The sequence below is a fragment of the Drosophila arizonae genome, chromosome 5 (assembly GCF_054131065.1).
Source record: "Drosophila arizonae isolate 15081-1271.41 chromosome 5, UAZ_ARI_1.0, whole genome shotgun sequence".
Taxonomy (NCBI): Eukaryota; Metazoa; Arthropoda; class Insecta; order Diptera; family Drosophilidae; genus Drosophila; species Drosophila arizonae.
Window position 1 is genome coordinate 16,943,006 of NC_142925.1, and position 7,935 is coordinate 16,950,940.

Below are 7,935 nucleotides of genomic sequence, written 5' to 3' on the forward strand. Positions count from 1 at the left end.
CAAGTAAATTTTTTTAAATTAATTTATTTTTTTAAATTGTATATCAAAATATGCTAAACATATTTGAATATTTACATATCTGCATTAGTGGCCCTAATCAGCTGGATATGAATTTATTTTTGGCAACAGTCAGCTCAAATTGCTTCGTAATTAATTTAGTGCCGCACAAATTGCTTAATTTGAGTTGGGCGAAAGACTGCAACAGCTGCTATTAACTGATTTCAAATGATCATATATTAAAAGCATTCAATTAAATTTCAATTACCAAACATTTGACCACAACTAGTATGTCTTCTATGTCTGTTTGTCCTATCTATGCTTAGTGCATGCATATCTAATTATTGTACTCTGAAATTTAAAGCGACATTTTTGCATGTCATCAAATATTTGCATTCGAAATTAAATTATGCTGCCCATGCGCTTGTCAAGTAAATATTTAAGCCAATAATATTGTTGGCCATACCAGATGAAGGTCGCTGACTCCACTCCAGCAGTGAAGGAAGACACGGCGACGGCTGACTAATTAGTATGCCGTTTGCATATGCCAAACGCTTTGTTTGCACTAATTTCCTTCGTCCGGCCATATGGATGAAGTGTCTGCTAAAGATTTGGTCAACGAGCCACGCTAAGGAGCCCACACAAAATGTTTGTACATTGTTGAGCAGAAATACGATATTGAGGCTGTCGAAGGCATTGTGAATGGAGCACGAAATGGAGTAAATAAATGTTGAAATCAAAGAAGTGTAGTCATATGAAGTGAGCTTAGTATTATGTTTGAATATTAGCTTCAGATTTCGCCTCCACCAAACCGTACTCAATTGGAATGTTTATAGAGGTAATTGGTGAAGAATTGTGAAATATTGAATATTGAGCCCAAAACAAACTAAATAAATCTAGAGTTGAAAAAAATAAGGAGGGCAGATGAGAGGCCTCTATTCCATCAAAGTGTTCCCAAAATATTTCCTCTAAGTATTTCCTCTATGTATTTCCCCAAAATATTTCCTCAAAGTATTTCCTTTACGTAATTTCCGAAAATATTTCCTCAAAGTATTTCATCGAAATATTTTCCCAAAATATTTCCTTTAAATATATTCTCCAAGTACATCTTCTAAGTATTTTTTGTAAATATTTCCTCTAAGTATATTCAACAATTAATAAATGATAAGTTTCCTCTAAATATTTCCTTTACTGCACTGTACAACTGACCTCCAACAGGTCTGTATGACTGAAGAAATGCTACAGCTGCTTCCCTTTATATAGGGCACCTATCACTCACAACCTCAGTTGCGCTCAAATGTTGAGCCCGATGCTAGGTAGAATTCGATGCAGTTGACCTTGAAGAGACCAATGAGAGCACTCTTTACTGCTACAAGTATTCCAGCTTCGTTTTACTAAAGTATAAACACGAAATGAGTACTGCTGCATACATATGCACAATATAAATGATCTTCAGCTCTCCACATTCACATAGGCTACATCTAGTAGGAAATAGGCTAAACTGCCAACACTGGTGCCACTCTCCCATTTATATATATTGCTATTATCCCAGGAATGTACAATTAACTCACATTATGCTCTGGCACCATACGATTTGAGTCCGTGACTCTACAAACTAGACTGAAACTGAATTGGAATATATTCTAGACTTATTCAAGCAGAAATAAGCCAATTTATATGGTTCATAAATTTCCTCTCAAACAGAGTAAACCAACATTTTGCTTTGGCTGTACACAATTCGACTCCTTGAGCTCCTGCTGCGCTCATTTGCTATTCATTTCGTTTGTGGCATGTCTTGACTTATGCGTATTACTGCAAATATCAATTAATGCATGAAACGTGCGTAAAATAATTCAGCTTTTTTCACGCACAGCCAGAAGAGCACGAGAGTCGCCAACTGACCTTGGATATTGAATAGCCATGAAAGAAAATAATAAAAAAATATAAATAAAATAAGAACTTCCAGACAGGCAACATAATTGATTTGCTGGCGATTTATGCGTCTGCCCCAAGAGATCCTTAAGGGTCAGGTCACGCACACACACACGCAGTGTCTCAGAAGTTCATGTTGCTGTTGTTGTTGTAGCTGCTGTTGCTGCTGGGCACACAAGTGTGAGTATGACATGAACATGACCAAGTGCAATATGTAAAGCATGCTCGACTGCATTTGTAATCACTTTGAGCATCATTAAGTGAATTACAAGCTGCCAACAGCAACAGCAACAGCAGTAGCAACATTAGTTGTAGATACATTTGTATCTCGAGCAGCAACAAGGGAATTCGGTGCGGTTGACCAACATTTGGGTTTTGGCAGTTAAGACAGATTGTTGGCCCGTTGGACTATTTAATTTAATTTTAACTCTCGGACCGTAAAAGAGCCAAATGCTGATATTAAGTACCTGTCTGGGCTGCCGAAATGGGCAGCGGCTTTAAACTAATATTTGCTTTGGCTGCCACGCCTCAAAAGAGCAACACTGAAACAGCGCCTTCAACGTTTTTGGCATTTCAATGCGTGCCACGCCCATATGCGAAGAGCCGCCCCTTGAACGCAGCTGTTGGCTGTGGCACGTTTGTTTATTTGTTTGCTGCTGCTGCTGTTGGTCGGAGTTCCCTTTTTTTGCGGTTTGTGTTTGGCCTGCATATTTATGGCACATAAGGTATACAACAGCATCTCCCACCTCTCTCTCTCTCTCTCAATCATTTCCTCTCTCTCACTTCTAGTGTCCCTTATCACTGGCTATACTTTATTATGCCCCCTGTGGTTATTTTGGGCCCGGTTTTGTTGTTCTTTCTGTTTGTATTTGCTCTGCGGCATCTTCACAGCTGAGCGATTGACACTCAATATTTGTCTACGTCGCTTTAGCCAGCTCAGCTCGTGCTCTCCTCTGGGTCCCTAACACAATTGCTGGCCCACAACATATTTGCCGCCTCTAGGCCTTGAGCCGAAACCAAAAATAAAGCAAATAGATATTTGTAATTGTAATTTTCGACACATTGGCAATATGTGTTAGAGGGCTAGGTCCTCGTGTTTTTGACAATTTATTTATTTATGTGATCTATACGAAATATGGGTGTAAAATATATGTGTATATTATATATTACATTTTATGCTATATTTTTATAACAAACATTAATGCATTTCAACAATTCCGAAAATTCATTATGTATAGAATATATATTAATCGGGAGTAATATATATACATATTTATTATAGGTTATATAGTTGAGAAGCACAGGGTGTTTAAATGAGTAGACATATATGGCTATGAAATAAATATAATAGATTAAATATAATGTTTTTAAATAAAACATCTATGAATTCGAAAAATTCATTCTTTGTAGAATATATATTTCGAAGAGGATTAATGCGATATATTTTTATGTTTATTACAGGCTATATATTTATTAGAGAAACATTGAAAAATATATATATGAATTATGGATATGAAATATATTTGTATCAACAACTCCAGGAATTCTTAAAAACCTATTCCTTTCAAAGCCCATTCTTTATGCCTGATTCGATTTAGATAAATAATAATTTACATAAATTTTACAAAATATCAAAACACTAAATGCCAGCTTACGATAATCAATTCCATGATCATGTTGCTCTAGTCAAATGTAAATCGCTATCAATTCGATGTGTGAGAAGACCTGTTTCTGGGCCAGCTTAACAAACAGCGTGTGTAGCGACCACACGCATATCAATCTTAACCACAATTTCCATCTAATCGATGCCATTTCCACTTCCATTTAGCATTTCTGGCCGAGTTTTCTACAGCTGCAGCAATCAGGTGTAATAATGTCTCTGTTCGATGGCCAAAGAGCTGTTCGCTTTAATTAAAATGAACAGTTCCCTAACGTTCCCTCCACACACACACACACACACACACACACACACACACACACACACACACATATGCATATCAATTACGCAGACGATTAAGCCAAACAAACTGCCAACTGATTGCCAATGCATGAAAAGCCAAGGCTCAGATAAACTTCGATGCACTCGAGTATGCAGTGTATAGATGTGTGCACGTATGTATACATTTATATGTATATGTATGTATAATCTTTTAGTCTTCGCCGTCGTCGTCGTTGCCGTCGTCTGGTCGTGTCATCATTAGAAAAATTGCTGCAGACGTAGCGAGAGATGCTTTGGAGGCCGCGTTACGCACACGAACTGTCAACTGGCTAATAGGCAGAAAGGAAACTGGTTAAGAAAATTGCAGCCTTGATTGCATGTGACCGCACGAGCAGCAGCAAGAGGAGGAGGCATAGCCAAACGCTTCCAACGGGGCCTTAATTTGGCTTAAATGGCTGACCAAATTGCACAGTTACCTCAGCACTATGTAAATCTGCAGCAGTGTGTGCGTGTGCATGTGTGTGTGTGCGTGTGTGTGTTGGCTAGCGTGCGTGGTAATAATTTTCCAATTTCATGCAATTTAATTTTCGTTGTCATGCGCAACATTTATTTTATTTTTGCTGTTATTGTTGTTGTTGTTATTTTTCGCATTTAGGCTTAAAATCTTAACGTTTAATTGTCGTGATTTTTAGCGGAAAACCGAGCCAGGCGGTAGCTACTGCTGTTACCTTAATTGTATTTGGCTGTAATATGTTATGGTATTGAGTTAAACCGTTAATTATTGATGCTCGGCTTGTGGTCTAAGGTTAGTTGGATATTTGCTGTAGCTTTGAGGTTGGGTCTACATGCCAAATAAATTGGAGATTTAGAACTCTAAAAATATATGAAGCAGCTTTAATTGCAGTTATTAGTTAGTTATCATGCAGTATAAATTTATAATAAATAATAATTTATTATGCAGACTTTATTGACTTTTTTTTTTATAAATATTTTTTTGAGTTTTTTTTTTTATTTTTATTTTTTTTTTACGAACAGAAGCCATCTTTGGCTTTTTAGCTGAGATATTTTATAAAAATAATATAACTAATATTTCTATGTTTTATTTTGTATAACATCAACGTTCATAATGATTCATTTACGATGATTTTTATACACTAAAAGATAAATTGCTTTATTTATTATTTTTTGTTTTGTTTTTATCTTTACAGCTTATCATTAAATGCATTTCAAATGAATCATAATGCAAGAGTGTTTACATGGCATACATATATACAATTCTTAACAATAGTCTCTCTTGTCTATCACTGGCCAATCGCTAAGGAATTTACACACTTATCGCAATACTACAACACCCAACTAAGCTAAAGAAACAGCAGCTAAGTAACATCCTCGGAAAGAAAAAAAAAAAAAAAAAACAAGAGAAAACAGACAAGCTAGTGGAGTAAGGAAAACCAGTCACCCACTTGGCCAGTCCATAAAGTGGACAATTCATGGCATGTCGGCATTGTCGGCACACACTAACAACAAACAAGAGACAACTTCTTTCCCACCTTGATCCCAATCAACCTTTGGTGACACTGCCGCTGGCATCCTCGGCCGCGCAGCTTTAACATGGCTATTGCATTGCTTAGCCGATTTTATTTTACTTTATTTGATTTCTTTTCCTTTTCGCTTTGGCTCGCCAATTAATTAAGCGACACGAGACGTTGGCAAACAAACTGCAGGCCGTAAAGCCGCAAGGCTTGGGCAACTGTGGCAACTGGCAACTGCAACAGCAGCACAAAATGAACAACAAATTTCGCTGAAAGAAAATTGGCCATGAAGCGCATTCTGATTCTATTAGCAAAAAGCTAAAGCCAAAGCACCGCAAGGCAATTATGAGTGAACGGGAACAAGCCAAGAGCAGTGGGATAGGGAAAAGCAGTCAGAATAAGTGAAACAGTTTTCTAATTGCTGCATAATTTAGTGGCCAGCAAAATAAAAAAAATATATTTAAAAAAAAACTAAATGTTATGAAAGTTGAATATATGTAAATGATTAAATCAAATTTCAAAAAGTTGCTGAAAAGAAGTTAGACTTACAAATGCTCTTAACTTGCTATAAATATGTATTAGAAAAATAAAAAGCTAATAAAAAAAAATTATAATAAAAAATAAATAAATAAAAAAAATGGAATATAATATATCAAATAATTTTTTTAATTAAATAAAATGCGAAAAATCGACCTAGCCAACAATCGAACAAATGAGTAAAATATACTATTATATACAAAATATATACTATATAAAATATGGTGTATTTTTTTAATTTTTATTAGATTTATTATTTATATAATAAAAAATAACATTTTTTTAAATTATCCTTGTAAAGTATTTATCGAATCTATTGTATATAAAAAATCTGTTTTATTTTCTATATAATATATATATATATATATATATATATATATATATATATATATATATATGACGAAAGCAGCTCCAACTATTTGCATATTAGGCTGCCACGCCCATTTGCATACAAAATATATACTATATAAAATATGGTGTATTTTTTTAATTTTTATTAGATTTATTATTTATATAATAAAAAATAACATTTTTTTAAATTATCCTTGTAAAGTATTTATCGAATCTATTGTATATAAAAAATCTGTTTTATTTTCTATATAATATATATATATATATATATATATATATGACGAAAGCAGCTCCAACTATTTGCATATTAGGCTGCCACGCCCATTTGCATAGTCGCACATATTACTTCCTAATTAAAAAACTACAAAACTTTCGAGCAAATGTCTGGCAATGACGAGCTCCATCAGAGAAGCTGCGTTGCTTTTAATGATGATATTTTGCAGCCGGCAAAACTTTTTTAATAAGTTTGTCAAAATGCCTGGCAAAATGCCATACACACACACACACGCACACAACATGTTGGGCTGTCAGACAGCATAAAAAAAAATGATTAAAGCATTTGGTTGCTGGCATTTTACATTACACAATCTTAAGCATAGACAGCTGGAACAGCAACAGCATCAACAACAACAACAGCAATTGACCTTTTGACACCTACACAACACCTACAAGAGCCGTCGACGCAGACATCCAGCGAGTGGGCAAACAAATTTAACAAATTACTCGCAATGCAAATAAGCAATCATCATAAATTGCATTTTATTTTGTGCCTCTGGCCAAGCATCATTTTCTATTTGTTTATCCAAACACAATGTTTGACTGCGCTCTCGACAGAGCCAAAGTGCAAAATGCACAAAATGTGCAAAATGTTGACAAATATAATTATATTCTCAGACAAACAACTCGAAATTAATTAACCTTCTCTAACTGAAAACATAATTCATTTGAATGTAGGCGTATCTTATCTCATATGAGATGAACACAAGTTATTAAATTCAAATTAAAAACCAATTTACATTTAGGTATGCCTACAATATTTCCTGACTTAGAAAGTTTCAGATTTTTCATATCCTGTTCTTTGATGAGGTCCCCCAAGCGGCGTCGGTGGTGTAATGGTCAGCATAGTTGCCTTCCAAGCAGTTGATCCGGGTTCGATTCCCGGCCGACGCACAAGTAAATTTTTTTTTTTTTTTTGCTTGATTTATTTAAGTTTTTTTTTTTTTTATTTTTTTATTTAATATTGAAATGAGTTAAAAAATATTTCATATTTACATATTAGCATTATTATTATTATTATTTTTTTTTTTTTAATAATATTTCATTGTGAACTTTAGAGGGAAAATCTAGATTCAAAAATGTTTATAGCTTGTTTTAAATATATTTTTTTTTGTATACTATATCAAACATTTAATATTAATATATAATATCATACGCTGATGTTCTTTGAATACTTTCAAGTCTATATCGACGTTCTATAAATTCGATTATGTCAGTTTCACTTCACTTTTATTTAAGTTTTATTTATTTATCATGCATTTCATTATGGAATTTTTGTCAATATCTTATCGATGGGTTAAAACTAAGCTAAATGGGTTTTCTACAGCTAGTATATATATTAATACCTTTCCATTAGCAGTCAATTAATTT

At 34.2% G+C, this 7,935-nt stretch overlaps 1 non-coding gene across 1 annotated transcript; it reads left to right on the forward strand.

Moving 5' to 3' along the window:
- Positions 1-7,386: 7,386 nt before the first annotated feature.
- On the forward strand, positions 7,387-7,458 carry TRNAG-UCC (transfer RNA glycine (anticodon UCC)). The gene has a single exon. It is a non-coding gene; the product is annotated as a tRNA-Gly (tRNA).
- The last annotated feature ends 477 nt before the right edge of the window (positions 7,459-7,935 follow it).